The sequence below is a fragment of the Haemaphysalis longicornis genome, unplaced genomic scaffold (genome assembly GCF_048455015.1).
Source record: "Haemaphysalis longicornis isolate Haplotype H1 unplaced genomic scaffold, Haemaphysalis longicornis Haplotype H1 scaffold_2, whole genome shotgun sequence".
Taxonomy (NCBI): domain Eukaryota; kingdom Metazoa; phylum Arthropoda; class Arachnida; order Ixodida; family Ixodidae; genus Haemaphysalis; species Haemaphysalis longicornis.
In genome coordinates, this window is record NW_027526295.1 from 169,638,174 (window position 1) to 169,655,502 (window position 17,329).

Genomic DNA, 17,329 nt, shown 5'->3' on the forward strand with positions numbered 1-17,329 from the left:
TAGCGAACTTGGTTAGAGTATGCGAAGATTTAAAATAAAATAAAACACTTCAGCCTTTATTGAAACACTGAACTTCTAATGCAAGTGTTCTTCAATAAAACCACTTTCATAAGAAACGCAATAAGTGGGTAAAATAACGTTTCAGGTCACTGTATGCAGGAGGCTGAGATAGCCCTTTGTTGTATGAATGCTTATTTGCATGCTAGATGGTCGTTCCCAAGTTTCCTACGTCCCTACCTGCTTCATGTACACGCGGTCGCCCGTGGCGGGATCTTCTCAATACAAATACTCGGTATCCATGGTGACCGCGCTGCTGGAATTCCACCTTGAGAACCTTTCGTTCACTGCCCCAATACAACTCCGATATTGACCCAAGAGTACTGTTCAAGAGCAAGTACGGAAATTTGCATTCACAACGAATGAAGCAACCATATTCTAGTGTGTAGTAAGTTAACCAATTATTTCAATGCCGCAACTGCTTTGATACACGGTTACTTCGTCCGCAGAAATGGCATTTGCTGAAATTTGATATAATCAGCTATATATATTCGATATATTTGCTGTAGTTTGATTTGATATAAACACGCTCTTTCTTTCCGGCTTGCTCGCGTTCAACAGTTTCTTTTATTGGCGATATTGCGTAGCACTTACCGCGTGTCTAATATAGAAATGCGATACGCGTCAGATCAACTGGGATGCGAAAAATAATGTTCTCGTTACGTCCGATTCTTTTGGATGGGGAAAGGGGGAAGGGTGGCTGTTCGGGTGGCGCGGTCGTTCGGGTGGCTGTATATCTCAATCGGAGGGCTAAAGATTGGAGTGATAGAGTTGAGTATAAAATAACGATTAAAATTATTGCAAAAATATCTTGTTGAGATGGTTGTTAATTGTTGATATTGTTGTTCAGATTGTTGTTTTGTCGAGGTTTCAGGTTAAGCGAATTTCGTTTCATCATCACAAATGACCAACTAGCCGCAAATAGCTCTGGTGAACCTTATTTCTAGTACACAGGGCTCTTTTAAGTGTCTCCTTACTTCACCCGACGTGCTTTCCAGTTTCATTAGAGAGGTGTCGTGCCACGCACGATTTTTCTCCTTCTATTTAGGCGGTGTGTTGCGCCTTCCTTTGTTGTCCCGTCCTTGTTAGCGCATTCCGTTTCATCATGCTGTGACAGGTTGGGAACGTGAACGTAATGGGAAAACCAGTATGCGATCAAAAACGCATAAAGCAGCGCTAGCCAAACAACCAGCTAATGAAAGAACATGCATGACGGGGCTACATGCGTCTTGAAACAGCGTTGAATTACCTAATCAAAAGTTTTAACATTGGTCCGTTTTGGCAATAGAACAGGAGTCCTAAAAACGTCAAGGGGGTAAAATTCCCATGAGTAGTGCGTATAGCTTACCTCTTATCACCGACGTCCCGTACGGTAACAAGGAGGTGGTGACCACACTTGCCTGCGTCTGGGTTGCTTTTATAGTGGCTGAGAAAAAATAATCGGCCGACACGCGCCTTTTGTTCGCCATGTTATCACCAGTGTGCCCCTTAGATTAGGCTGTAGCATGCCGTATCTGACCCAGACACCGGGAGCAATTTCCGGAGGTTCCGCTAGGCTGTTTTTCTGCGGCCATTGTTGGAAATTGTATCTATCAGTTGGGTGGGTACTGTCTGGAATGCGTGTTCAGACACTGAATGACAAGATACTTCTTCCTGCTTACCCACAAAGACTAATTACAATGAAGTACCTGGCCGTTCAAATGGCCTTACCGTAAACTCCTGGTACAGCTGGGTCTTCCAGAGAATTTTAAGGGGCAATTTTACTTTAAAATAAAAGTTGTGTTGCCGTTGCAGAAATATTTATTTGAGCCAAGGAACAAGCAGGATAAAATAAATCAAGGGTAGGTGGCCTCCTATTTCAGAAAGCCAAGGGACAACGCTACCGCTCTTGCCCAGGAAATCAGGCCGTCCTGCGTCTTCACCTGTGAGCTGAGCGCCGCTCTCCCACTGCTCCGGGGGTGGGAAAAGGGAGGGGACTCGGAAGGGGGGAGGGGTCATGGTGTGCCAACACTAATGGTAGGTTTTATTGAAGGATATGAATCTGTTGGGTTGGTAGTGGGATATAAGCAATAAGAGATAGGGATGTAGATATATGCTTGTGTTTGGAGTCTTCGCAATCTATATTCGGGTGTCGTGAACATTGAGAGATAGGTGATAGAAAATGAGTAATGGAGGCGGCTTTCACCATAGCGTTGGAGGACGTCGGCGAAACGATAAGGGAATGAAAGGGATAAGGCCTGATTCGATCAAGTCGCCCCTTCTCTACAGAAATGTCCGAGTAGGATAGCGCGAGCAGTGGCGTGCTTAATTACTCTAGAGGGAGGCATGAACTTAGGTTCAAATGATTTAATGTAGGCCAGGGCATAGATTTCCCTGAGAAGCTTAACGAGGGGGGGGGGGGGGGTTGAAATGCAGCCGGCCATAAGGTTGAATGGTGACATAGAAATGGTGGCTGTGCTGGTGGCGAGGATCTATCGGCAGAGTTGGCTTTGGTATAAGCGACGACGGCGGATCACATCGGTAGAATAAAAGCATGAAATCACATTTCCAGCCTTCAATGCTATACCATGAACCTGCACACATGACACCTTTTTACGTGGATCTTGTCATGGAAATGCCAACAGGCGTCACAGCCCTTTTTTTTTTTTTTTGCTTAGTTCTTCTGCCGTCCCTTCGTCACTCATCAGCCAGTCATCCCTCTATGAATGAGTGGGTAGGCAAAACAATATTTATGGAATTAAATGTCACTGTCCCCTCCCAGGTGTACTTTCAAATGGAGCTATCGGCCACTAAACGTTAACTGTACATGAGTAAGTCTAGATTTACAACACAAAACTATCAATCACTAAACAAAATAATTCCGTCTGCACTTTCGAGATGGTCTAAGAAAGAGTGAGGAAGCCGTCAAACGCCGCATACTCCTTATCGTTGCCTTCACGTGTGATTGCCCGTACAAATGTACGCGAAAACGTCGATCATTCACTCTGCGTGTACCTTCGCTTCGCCAGTTTCCAGCTCTCCATGAAATCGTGATTCACCTATTTTCGCTATTTTAAGACGAAAGCCTTAGACGTCTCACCAAACGTGAAAAGTGACCATCATCGGCGTCGACGGGCACGAACAGAATTATAATGGCCGCCACCGCAAATGCAAAAATAATGACGGTTCTTTCGGGGGGGAAACCTGGGTCACCAGTGCAGCGGCCAGGTGAGCCAACTGCGCTACTAACCTGCAATCCTGTCAGAATGTAACAAGAGTGAGCCGGATGTATGCGCCGTCACAGGTGCACGTGGCGGTACGTGCGTAGAAAGACTGCACGCGGACAGGGGCTTTGACTCTTGGGGAGCTGCCGCGTAAACTTAGGCCAGTCTGTCTGTCAGAGTAATTCGCGTAAAAAGATGGAGAAACGAATTCGACAAAAAAGACACAACGACGATGTAGTAGTTAACCAGTGTTTGATAGCTGCTTGGCCTACACCTTCAAAGCATGTAAGCAGACTTCAGTTCTCGATATTTTTTCTATTTTGATGCGGTGAAGCAAGCCAACCTCGGTGTCAGGGTGGCTTATCGGTATCATGAAAGTTATTTCCATCTGTTTCTCTCTCTCTCTCTCTCTCTCTCTCTCTCTCTCTCTATGCATGAATAATTGGGATATTTCATTCAATTGTTTGCGAAAGATGTCGTTTGGTATAGACAAAAATGAAAGAACCGCAGACAATTGAATAGCTCACTTCCATAGCTGCCCTGAGCATTTTTTGCTTACTTGAGACTGCAGAAGACGTTGTCATTCACTATAAAAGAAAGCGTTTCCGAACGGCAACCAAAGCATCCTTAACTTGGAAGCTTATGAAACATGTCTGGCGCCAAGCCGTAGTGTAGTATCTTGTATAAAATATCTGGGTTATATGGAGACTTGCAAGTATTTTATGCAGTTAAATGTACAAACACTGCTATGTTTGTATCGTGGAGATGTCAGCACCACTTCCAGGTGAGATTACGCCGACACGGCTACGAACACGGTGCTGACAAACTAGACAGAGCTTATGCGCGTGCTTTCAGCCTATATCACTCCACCAATGGTTTTTTTGTCATATCAATGATATATTCATTTGAAATTAACAAAGCGTTGGTACCCTACATTAATTAGTAATGTTTTGCCTCCAGTATTCACGTTATATTCTCACAAAAAAAGCTTGACAGTTCTGCACGTCCACACCACTCCACTAGCGTACGTGTTGAACACAGGCTCATTCAAACTGGCGCTAGAGAGGTGTTCTCGCAGTCGTAAGACACGACGACAAAATGGTACGCAAAGAAAATTGACCCTGGGATACGAGCGAAGCCTCTCGAGATATGCTTCACATATCAATCCTGACATAATTGAAACAAAAGCCTGAAGTGAGACGAAGACATCTACCACTCATTACTGTCCGCATTCGGCTGCATTTCTCGCGTCTGAAAGATTGTTCTCCCGTTGCGAATGATTCAGCTGAGGTTGCCGTACCGAACCGTACAAACAGCACGGATGCCTATTCATAGATATAACTGCATAGTCATAGTCATCATAGGCATAACTGCATAGATATGTGTCACAGAGAACACGTGCGCGTTTTACGGAATTCCTCGAGACACAAATTTCAATCAAAATTTCGCATGATAGAAGTTACAGTGCAGGCTGAACATTTTGGATTGCAAATGCAGCCTACAAAGTAAAGCTGTAGACTGGGCTAGTTGGTAATTCATATAGGCCAAAATGTAGCGCAGAAAAAACACCCGGGACGGAAAGAATACACGCGGACGATCGCTAACTTCCAAGTGATTCTTTATTCACGTGGCTGCAAAGATATATGCTTTGCAGTTGCAAAAACAATAAAAACAGGAAACAAGAAAGTACTGACAATGATATAGTGAGTACACCCACCACGCGCAACATTTTCTGACAATCGCAGGGGCCTGTCGCGTATGGCACCACATTGCAAGAAATGTAGTCCACGGTCAGATAGCGCAACCGACGGTTTGCTTATACAGTCGTCCCTTTCACGCGCCATCGTACAAATCCGAAAACACATCACAATTGGCATACCCCCCCCCCGACCTTTCCCCACCCTGTACGTATTGTCATACCACCTCTTTATGGGACCTTGGAAATCTTGTTTGGTGGTGGCGAGCCTTTGCCATGCATCGTACATTTAATTCCTCCGACCTCACCGTGATTCACAACGAATTCATGTATAACAATTATCGGAAATGGCAGTTTACTCAATAAAAGTGCTCTAGCATGGGTTATTTGAGTGTGCACTCCACCGGATGTAGCAGCATAGAACTGCCGAACCTGTGCTAACTGCTCTCTGTACTGCTGATACCAAGAACTGGTTCATTGAACGCAGTCCCATTCCTTACTGTACTGTACAAGTACTGTCCCATTCCTTCAGTACGCTGAGACTTTAGCAGCATGTGTTTATTTTCCCTTACCGTCCCTCCCCATCCTTTTCTTCCATCGCGAACCGGGGTCCTCCTTTTCCAGTAAAGGTTCCCTAATACTACTACTGCAACAAATGAATTTATTGGGTTGATTGATTGCAGGGTTTAACGCGCCGACTCAACGCAGGGGATGAGGCGCGCCGTAGTGGAGGGCTCCGGGTTAATTTTGTCCACCTGGTGATCTTTAACGTGCACCGAAATCTCTCACACACGCGCGTTTTTGCTTTTCGCCTTCATCATAAAAGCGGCCGCAGCGGCGTGAATCGAACCCGTGTCATCGTGCTCAGCAGCACAACACCTTAGCGAATGAGCCACCATGGCGGGTCTGTTGCTCTGGTTGTTTTAAATCGATGAGTATAATTTCGGGCGTTCCCTTTTTGCCCTTTAGCACACGGAATGCTTTGCTGTTTGGAAAACTCCTTAAGCAGCCGTTCTTCTGTCCTAGACGCCAGCGCTGTCTCCAGGCACCCGCTGTTTCGCACAATGGGAAATTCAATGCTTTCGCAGTAAAAGCTAGCACAGCTATCGAATCGCAAATAACGCTGGCAAGCGTGGGAAATCCCATATGTGATAACCAAGAGAAGACTGCCAAATAAATACCGAGTACCTGTCAAAGAATTACGCCCCACAATGGCGAAGGAGTGCTTATATTGTGTGACTCATACGCAGTCGCTAATTACAGGGCGGGTGTAAGTAGGCGACGAAGCAAACAATGGCAGCGTCGTCTTCCGAATCTTGTTAATACGTTGCTAGTTTGTAGGTTAAAAGAATTTATCCTGCATCAGCAATAATTATTACCCAGGTAGCAGAGTCCTTCGTCCACTCGAGCTCCAGTGGATGAGATCCTTGAAAGCAATTAGCCTATGTATAAGCATTGTGGAATCCTACCCTTAGCTGAGTGGAGGGAGCAAATGGAGTGCAGGAAAGACTCAAAGTACAGCCCTTATAGTCTTACGAAATACGCATCCCATTCCATATAAACTAGGCTACAAGAGAGGCCGTGTATTTTTCACATTAGAGTATATAGTTACCTGACTGCAATTGTATCCTACGCCTGGGGTCGGTAGCCCTCCCCGTTCCGACAACTTGGGGCGAAGAAGACCTTCCTTTTTAAACCCAGATTGTGACCCGAGCGTCTACGACGTGTCAGTAGCACTCAATTAGCGTATAACCCTTCCATTCTACCTATGGTACCAAGACTGTCAGAGCCGACGCCCGCTCCGTTGGCACAGAGAGGGACTCAGTTCTCGCAGTGTTAGAACAATCGGTATGTATCAGAGCTTCTATTCCTTGGTTGCCAGCCCCCCTTTGTTGCATAATTCGAAGATATTGGCTGCATGATTTGAGCAATACCGCGTTGATGTAGCGTCTCCGTTTTCAAGTTCTAAAAAAATTGTGGACATTGCTTCCGAATTGTCTTTTCAGCGAGACAAAGGGCCATGCGATTCTCTTAACGTCAAGTACTATAAAGGTTGACTCAATGCTTCACCCTTTCTCTGAGCTTTCTTCCGATGTGTATTTATCAACCTCCTGCAATGGATACTGCCGATTCGACGATGAACATGTGCAACGCCCCGTAAGGCCAGTCTCGGTTCTACGCAGAACAAGTTCTGGCACTGCCCATCTTTTATTATGTCGCTGTAATCGACGGCCTATTTATTTCTCCCAAATTTTGCGCATGTCTCTTGTATACAAGCTCTTCAGGGCGGGATTGGGATCCCTCTACAGTGAGTTGTTATCCAGTGTATTGAAAAAAACTGAATTATGACTCCCCTCTTCAACAGCGGCAATGCCGAAATTACGAGCTTGTCACTAAAGAGAAGAGCGAATTGTGGCGATGTGCTCGGGTGGATTTATGAATACCCCATTATCTCATTCTGTCACAAAAATGAATTTAACGAAATTGTTAGACGCCGTCAATTAGGTTAGCAAGCTGGCTAAGTAGCTGGCGCTTCTCAAGACACCAAAAACGGAGAGTTTTCAATGGGTCCGGCAGTCAGCAGTTACAACTTGATCAAAGGTTTTAAGGCGCAAGAACAACGCGGACTCAAGAAGAAAAGGAACAAGACAAACGAAGTGCCGTCCGCTTTAAAATATTTGATCATGTCGTACCAACTGGCCCACACCAATGTGTTATACCAGTTACAACATAATAAAATGCACCAGCAGTCATCATCCTTACCACCATCACTCAATCTTCGTCATAATCACCATCATTGTTGTTACCATCATCATCAGCCTGTCTGTGTCCTCTGCAGGTCAATGGCCTCGCTCATATTCCTGCAGTCATTCTTGTCTTGGCATTCCGTAGTCCATTCTTTGTCTCCCAGTATTAGGGAGAAAACCTTTCTTCTCCGGTTCAAGCAACACATGTTAAGACGTGGAGAAAATATGAGGTTACAGAGAGGCAGAAAAGTTGGTTGCAGGACCTGGGGAGCGTGAGCCCGGGATCGTGCGCCGTGAAAGGTAAACGACATCGAAGGAGTAGGATCAGACGAGAGATCTGAGAAATAATGACGCAGCGCGAGCCGGGAAAGAGCAATGGCTAGCGACCGGAACGAGTTTCAAGGGTGCCTCCCAGGGGCTGCTCAAGGAGTGACGGGCGTGGCCGTAAATTTCAACAGAATGGTTGACAGTAAATCAACAGAAGGTCGGACAACGCTTTCCCGCTCACATTCTTTGAAATCTGTAGGCATTCTCTGAAGTTTTTGAGTTAATCCCTCAATCGAGTAAATGATCTTACTCCACTTTAAGCCCCGCCTGTTGATAGCCACTCTATTGTCCTGGTGGTCGTCGGCTGGCAGTCCTCACATAGAAACTAGTTGGGGGAGAGACATTGTAGCTCAAATTAATATATTAAGTGGACTTGGGCTGATCATGCATTCCGTTACCAAATTAATATTATTAAGTGGACTTGGGCTGATCATGTATTCCGTTACATGTACAGGTACAGATTGAGAATCTATGAATGTCTCACGTTGGGACCAAAAAGATCACGAAGGCCATGGGAAGTGCACAGGGAACGTGCACACAATAGTAGGCACATCTGTGCGCTTTGAAGTAACTGGCTTGCATTAGCGTAACGGAAATCCTATTGCGTCAGGAAAAAATATGATAACGCCAATGGGCAAGGCAGCAAATGAAGTTTTTTGCCCTCAATGGGTCTTCGCTCTATGACGTTTCTGATAAAGAGAACGAAGGGAACCTGTGGTGAACATTGCTAGAGCTGCCGCCACATTGAAAAAAAAATCCTGGATCCTTCGACTTATTTCTAAGATTCTTGTAGCGATATTAACATCTCAGGCAAAATATGTCTAATTTCCACGCAGTACAACTGATTATATAAAAGATCCCAAGCCCTCAAACTAAAGGGCCTCTATCACGTTTGGAGCAATATATACTTAGAGGCCAAAAGTCATCGTCCTCGATATCTTTTAGGACGGCCTGTAGAGGCATGACGACGGGTTCATGCTGATTGCATACAAAGTGTTTAACAAGATACACCGTTACATCGTGTCGGTTGCCTCATCGTTTCCGCAGCTTACTGTGACTGTAAGAGGGCACTTCTGTAGTCCCCTTGCGCAACGTTTTCGAGCTGCCTCCGTTCACTTCAGCCTGCCTTCAGTTGAGAGGATAGTAGGTGCTACACTTATTGCGGCCTGAATGTCGTGGCTAAGACGTGGCAAAAATGCATCACCAATGGTCATGTTGCCACTGCTGACGTCACGTGTAGTTGTGATGCCCTTCCGCCATAACGAAATTGCATCTTTTGGATCACTTTCTCATCTTTTTGGGCTAAGCTTTGAGACCCAGCAGGACTCCATGAAACCTTCTTTTTCTTACCTTCGTTTGCTGCTTTGGCACTGCCATTCTATGGTTCTCCTTTTTTTCGTACCTAGCGCTTCAAGTTTCTGGAAGTCAGTATTTATTTCTGGTGGAGCTAGCCAGTGATGCTGTTTATTTGCGCTCAATGTGAGATTCCTTGAAAAAACGTAATTTCCGAGGCAATATACCTAATGATACCTGGACAGATATTTCTAAAGCTTTCTGCATATTTTTCGGAGGGGTATACATAGTATTTGCTTGAAGTTTTCTGTTACCCATGAAAATAACAAATTGGAATTATGAATCTCTTACACAAAATAGAGACACATAAAACCGGCCATATACTTTTCGCTCAGCGTGTTTAGAGACCCAAGATACCTCGACCACTTGTTATTGTCCCATATGGCACCAGTTAGGCCACGACACTTACCGGAATACACTGCCACTCCGGCATGTGGCGTACTTTCTACATCACGCTCAATATTTTGACAAGTGAGCCATACGGGATGGCTGGAACAATATCTGTGCCCCCAATATTGGTGGCCACGCTTCATTTAACTCAAATGTACTAACGCCAAGAAAGTTCTGTGTTTCTGCAAGTTTCAAATGTTCATGCGTCTCCGATTGCAGAGAACACTAGACGAATTTGTAGCAACGTATTACCACGTGTCGCATTGCCCAGGTCGCGTGGTCAGAAACCACGGCGAGGTAATGCCAATTTAGCAGTTTTAATAATCCGTTATCGGGCTTCGTAATTACCAGGGGACATAACGTGTATTTAAGACATTCACCGCATTTCATGGCCAACGACTGAGCTAGCCGCGCATGCACGTTTAGCGCTGAAAGGAAATCGGTACGGCACTTCTACGTGAGCGGCACCGAACATGTGTTACATCCTAGTACCGCTCTCACAAACTTCGCACCGATGTGCACAGACAACTTTTCAAACGTCTAACAATAACCCTTACCCACATGCACGTCAGTGTATCCGTAAACGCAGCGACCGCTTGAACGCATGCCGGAGCTCTGGAGCCGGCATAACGATGTTATACATGTATCATTCCAAACAAACGTGTTGGAGTTTGTATTTAAATGAGATGACGGGGGAAAAAGGCAGGTCAGACGCAAAAGGGCGAAGAGAGAGCACCAGCTAAACAAACTCAGCCTGTGCATGATTGCGAAGAATTTTGTTCCATCATGCGTAACGGCAGGGAACTTCTGGTTAAAAAGATTTGCCAAGACAAGGCACAAGACGAATTAAACATCTTCGTTTTTTTGTGTTTTTTTTTAGTTGTTGTTGTTTTTTCTGGAAGGTGGGGCTTTGTCAAGCTGCATGTGCGCAGCTTTCTCCTCATTTTCCACACCACATTGCGTTTCTGTTTGTAATTTCTGTTTGTATGACATTTGTTTGTATGACATTCTGTTTGTAGACATTTCTGTTTGTAATTTCCTTTGTATGAGCACGCGCTGCTTTGTGGTCAAATAAAGAAACTTCAAAGAAAGAAACATTGACGCACCTGTCCATGAAAACGCCGCGGCCGTCGTCCGGAGATGCTCCGTTGTGCCTATGCTTAGCGGATCACGACACATTGCCAATGTCTACGGCCTTGTTGTAGAAACTGAGCTCTTCAGCATCCTCAGAGCTTCCCAACATCTAGAAAATTTTGTTTCTAATCTTCCGTCTCGGAAATACTGCATTATCACCGACACACATGTTGCACTTCGGGAACTAAATCATCCCTATACACAAAATTCAACGGCCACTACAATACTTCGAAATATTCAAGAGTTACGCTGCGAAAATGTTCAAATCCGCATGGTCTGGACCCCGGCTCAAACCTTAGTGACCACAGGTAACCATATGGCACACACTGCTGGCCGGGAGTGTATCTTCAACCCTCCCATGGCTACCTTTTCGGTCCCACCACATAACGAGCCTGCTCCTCCACAACCGGATGCATCCCTTCTTATTTGGCCCCAGCAATACCGACAGTACCAGGTGATCAGTAGAAAACGGCTGTTTGACGCATCGGCACCAGGATTTATTTCTACTCTAAATTGCTCGAATAGGCAAGGAGAAATCTTTGCTAATGAGGTCTACGCGAACTCTGCTTATACTCCGGATATCATTCGTAAATGGACTCATCCACATAGTGAGGAGGAGGATAAAATTTATTGACAGTATCGTAATGTGGTGTGGGGCCCTCAGTCCAGGGGCGGTATTCTCGTGTTTTGTCCCTTTTGTGTCCCTTTCAAAAGTGTCCCTTTTGAGCGAGCCCTGATTGGCTAAAAAAAAAAACAACCGGATGTGACGTAACGCAAGCGCGGAAGACCTACTAAGTTTGACCGCGGCTTCTTCGAACAGGCGATTTTAATTTCAGACAGACGGTTTCTGGAAGTAGTCATGAATGCGCCGATAATCGCCTTGTTGGCTCGCCGGCAGAACAAGCGGTTGAGAAGCAATGTAGACGCGTTCGATATGCCCCGAGAAGCATACCGCCAGCATTTCCGCCTCTCAAAGAGGACCGTGCGGTGGCTGTGCGACGAGCTCCGGGACGAACTTGGTAAGCGGACGCGCGGACTCAGCGTCGAGGAGCAAGTGTTATGCGTCCTTCGTTTTTACGCTACCGGTGGCTTTCAGTCAGCGGCCGGTATCGAAGAAACGATATCGGTGTCGCAGCCCTCCGCGAGCCTGTGCATCATACGCCGCCACCACACGGTGAAATAAAGGATCGTCTGCGAGCTAGCTAATGGTCAGCAGGTGCAATGGAATAAACGATCATCTGCGACCTTGATAGCTGTCGAGCAGACGACCAAAATTACGCAAGCACTCTGCGTGATATTTAAAACCTTTTATTGGTACTTTACGCATACACCTACCCGCTTAACGTTCGTAGACTTCTCGCGCAACAGGTACTTCATTAAGAAACGAAAATCCCCCCTCTTACACAGTTTTTCACTCGTAGAGCACTACAAAAATGTCGACGACGTGAAAAACCATTCCAGATCCCTAGAAAAGCCCGCGTCGGCATACCACAAGTGCGTCGATGCCAAAATAAGTAACTGGACGGTTATCTTGATGCGCGGGCATTGTCACCAACCTCAAAACGGAGTCCAACCGCGAAAAACTGAGTAGCCACAGCATTGTTTACACATCACTGTCACAAGGAATCAGCTGACTGCAGCTGCCATCTTCGGATGTCCTACCCTTGCGGTGAAAACTTTCAACCTCAAAAAAATTTCGTCACGTTTAGTTTTGCATAATACGTTCAAATAAACACATTGATGATACTCTGGTATGGTTTAGTTCTTTAAAATGCGTTTCCAAGAACAGTTGCGGTATTTGAATCAAAGGCCCACTGCTCAACCGGAAGTACGTGACGATGAAAGGGACGCAAAATGGACGTTTTCAAAAGGGACAGTTACGAGAATACGGCCCCAGGACTCCATTTGAGATACCTGCCGCCATGGCCCTTTCCACCAGCCTAAGCTGGGAATCCAGACAGGAGCTGGACAGCTCCTTGTCCCACTGCTCATGGGAAGGGTGCTTTATTCTTTGAATTTTGGGGTGACCCTCCATCAAAATGCCCATTTTGTCAATCACACACTCACCCTAACATTTTTCATTTATAATGGATATGCCCTCACTTTGTTAGAGGTCGAGAACAACTCCTCGCCTCTCATGCCCTCCCAAATGATGCGCGAGAACACTTACGGAGAGTTAGGAGTGACAACACCCTACTTGAACGAATTGTGCGGTTTTAACTACACAGTGTTCTCTATAAAGTTGTCTGATACGTAAACGACGATCCCTTCTTCAGTGTACCCTTTGGAATAACTGTAACTGTTGTCCAGTTTGTGCACATTCACAGCAGTGCCTTTCAGTGTGTTTTTTTTTCTTTCAAACTTAATCGTCTACGTGAACGCCGGTCCCTCCAGAGCATCCTCTGGAAGATCTGCAACTGTTGCCCAGTTTGTGCACATTTACTGTATTGCCCTTCAATGTGTTTTTTTTAACTCAAGAGCACTACACAAGAACTGAATACTATCCCCTTTCAACAATCTGTAAGCCCTCTCCCCACCTCCACCCCTTATTGCCTTTTCCCCGCCAGGGCTTCTTGCTTCTTTCTCATTAAAGCTTATCAATCAATCAATCATCATTTACAATCAAGCAAACCAACACTTACTGAAATGTGGTACATCGACGTCCACTTCTTCGGCCCCTATCCCTTTACGGCCCAGCACACACAAACGTGTGGGTCAACAAATTCGTTTACTAAGTGGCACCTGTTTCGGTTTCGGCTTCAGAGCCCTGGGCAGTCACTGCGAACGCATCAGAGACTTTATTCGTTTCGGTAGTTCACTCATTTCGCCACCAGGGGGCGAGAAATCGCATATTAAAAACGGCGCCCAAGCCGTCGCAATCATAGGCGCTTTCACGATGAAAGCTGGTATTTCTTCTTGCTATTCTCGTATTTTCTGAATAACAAGCGTGAGACGCGATTTTCAGGACTTGGGAAAACACGATCGGCTAAAAAACACACCCGTTCCCTTCGTGTGCGTACCGTCATCACGCTTGAAAAATGCACCCACACATATGTGTGAGCTGGGCTTTCGTCGTCACGAAAATTTTGCTGGGCGGAACACGGTGGCGGGCTCGTACACTGCAGCGCTAGCGATAAATAATTTGTTCTTGCTTTATTGGTGTCTCATTTATTCGCGGTTTTGTTCTGGTTCATTGGTAATGTTTCCTTGCGCCTTAACCTTCAACTCGTTGCGTAATTACTTGTGATAATACTATTAAGTATATTTAATTGAATTAGTTCAATTAATTATAATCCAATTAATTCAATTAATTATAATTAATTGATTAATTGAAGTTGTTCACGATGGCTTGAGGAGCTTTGTTCCCCGAAAATTTGAAAAGAAAGGCAATTTTCCGCGTTGCTTTTCTGCTGAACTTAAACGAGCTTTGGGGAGGAAAAATCGAGCGCACAAGCAAGCTAAGAAAACGGGGCAGGAAAGGTGGCAGAATGAGTTTCGTCAACTCAGATCTCTTTGTAAATGTCTGGTTAGGCGCGATAGGTCGAATTACATCGCCGCGGTTGAGGCTGGTGCAACACGCAATGCAAAAGCTTTCTGGGGCCACGTCCGTTCTCAAACATGTAAAAATTCACCTGGGAACATTAACCTCATCGATGAACGAGGAGAGAGCATATCGGACGTTGCCAATGCCTTTGCGCGACAATTCCGTTCCACTTATGGCAACAACAGTGCAGCTTGCCCCCCTCCACAATCTCTAGGTTACTGTAAAAACTCAGAAGTGTTGGTTTCGGAAAGTCTCGTTTTGAAAGCTCTGAAACAATTGAAATCGTCATTTTCATGCGGCCCTGACGGCATTCCTTCTGCCGTACTGAAAGCGTTTGGTGATATCCTAGTTCCAGTATTGACGTGTATATTTCAAACTTCTCTCAAGTCTGGCAAGTTCCCCGCTCGTTGGAAGAATGCAAGGATTGTTCCTCTATTTAAGACAGGTTCTAAATTGGACCCCACGAACTAACGACCGATATCTATTCTATGTGCTGCTTCTAAGTTGTTTGAGTCAATACTGCATAAACTACTCACATTCAGTATAAATACCACATTAATACCTGAACAGCATGGTTTTTTCGCGGGCCGATCGACCACTACCAATCTCGTCAACTTCATGCTGCATGCTTCGGAAGCTGTGCAAGGGAGAGGTCAACTTGATGTAGTCTACTTTGATTTAAGCAAGGCTTTTGATGTCGTCTGCCACGAGCTCTTAGCCAAAAAACTATCTGAGCTTGATATACAACCATCCCTGATATCTCTTATATGCAATTATCTATGTGATAGGTCATGTTTCGTGCATGTAAAGGGACAGTTTTCTCTTTCCTATGAGGTCACCAGTGGTGTCCCTCAGGGCTCAGTTCTCGGGCCACTTCTCTTCTCAATCTTTATGAATGATGTCGCGACAATATTTAATGATTGTAATTTTCTTTTATATGCCGATGATGTAAAAATATTTAAATCTGTTTCCAACTCTGCCAGCTGCTCCGCTCTCCAGAGAGCAATCTCGTCCTTCTCGCATTGGTGCTCATGCAACAAACTCCTCATTAATACATCTAAAACTAAGGTAATGACATACACAAGAAAGACTGACAACATCTTGTTTCCCTATAACATCAACGGTGAATTACTCCCACGTGTGGTAGAGGTTAATGACCTAGGCGTCACTTTCGACAGTAAACTGAGCTTCTCTCCACATATTCAGGGAATTACTCGTAGAGCTCTTCAATCGCTTGGCGTTGTCTGTCGCGTGTCCAAGGAGTTCAAGGAGCCGATTTCTCTTCTCAAGCTCTACACAACTATATGTGGTCCTCAGCTTGAATATCATCTGTTGTCTGGAACAGCACGAGCAAAACAAACCGCAATCTTGTAGAAAGGGTCCAAAATAAGTTCATATCTATCTTCAACCATCGCTTTGGCGATAGTAGTAATTATAACCCTGGATCGCCCTCTTCATTGACGCTATCATGCTTAACTTCCAGGCGGAACAAGGCTGATATTCTCTTCCTCTTTAAAATTATGCACGGCATAGTGTCTTGTGGTGAGCTGCTACATCATGTTCGTCTTTATGTGCCGCAAAAGTGGACCAGGAAACATGATACCTTTTGCAACCCCAATTGTCTGCGTGTCTTGTGCCCTGTGTTCCGACTGCAATGCACGTACAATCGGTAGTCGGCTTGATATATTTAATGATTGCCCTACTCTGTTTCGCAAACATGTCTGTTAGTTTGTATTGGCGTAACTGCCAACTTTTCTTATACTGCATTTGTCTTTTATCCTTCAGTTCATGCACTTAAATGACTTTCATTCCGTAACTTCAACATAAGCTATCCTTTCGGTTTTTTTTGTATTTTGTATTTTATTTTGTATTTGAGAGATGTGTACATTATGTTTCGTGTGTTTCTGTTTCCGTGCGCCAGCACAAAGGCCCCCCCGGCTGTTCCTGGGAACGCAAATAAATTATTGATTGATTGATTGATTGATTGATAATTATGTTAATTAAAACTTCAATATTATTTATTTTCACAAAATCCTATTTATAATATGAATACTCCTCAAAACAATATAAAACGTATAAATAATACGTAAAAATGTAGTTTTTCTGCGCCTGATGCCGTTTTTAAGGTATTCTTACTACCCGAAGATCATACAAATAGAAGCCCAGCCCACACATATGTGTGGGTTTGTTTTCTGTGTGAAATACTCTGGGCTTTCCATTTTAACTTGTCGAAGCATCAATGGGAAGGGGTAAATACACAAAATTTATTTACATGTGGCTATTTTTTCTAAAATCTTTATGTTGGGCAAGAAAGGGCTATATTTTTGGTATGATATACTGTATCTTAGTGGTAATGTCGTAAAGAGGTGCAGCAAGCCCCGTGCCAATGGCGCATTAGCAAAAGAAAAACAACCGGACCTCAATCCTTAGTTGCCCGCGCCAAACGCCAGGTGGGGAGCTCCAGCTTACAATCGCCAATGGCTTATTTTTTCACCTTTCACGGGAGCGGGGGGTAAAGTAGATAAGTGCCTGTGCATCCGGGTCATGTCGAAGTAAGACGGTACAATAACGCAGCTGCTCAATGCAACCACAAAAGAAACGATAGAAAAATAATTTCAAGGCGGTTTTTTCGGGCTCATCGTTCTTCGAGCTTTCTAAAGCGAAGCTTCCTGTGCATCACTGATAGCGTCGATGTCTGAGCAAAACGCACAGCAGAAAATTCAACTTTACGCAATGGGTTTCACAAGACCATTGTGGTGATAAGCGCAGCTTTCTATGCTCCACTGATGGCGTCGTTTGCCTCACTGGTTCCGTTCATGGTGACCCCAAACACGCACTGCAGGAAAGCCAACTTACACAACGGGTTTCCTCAAAGGCA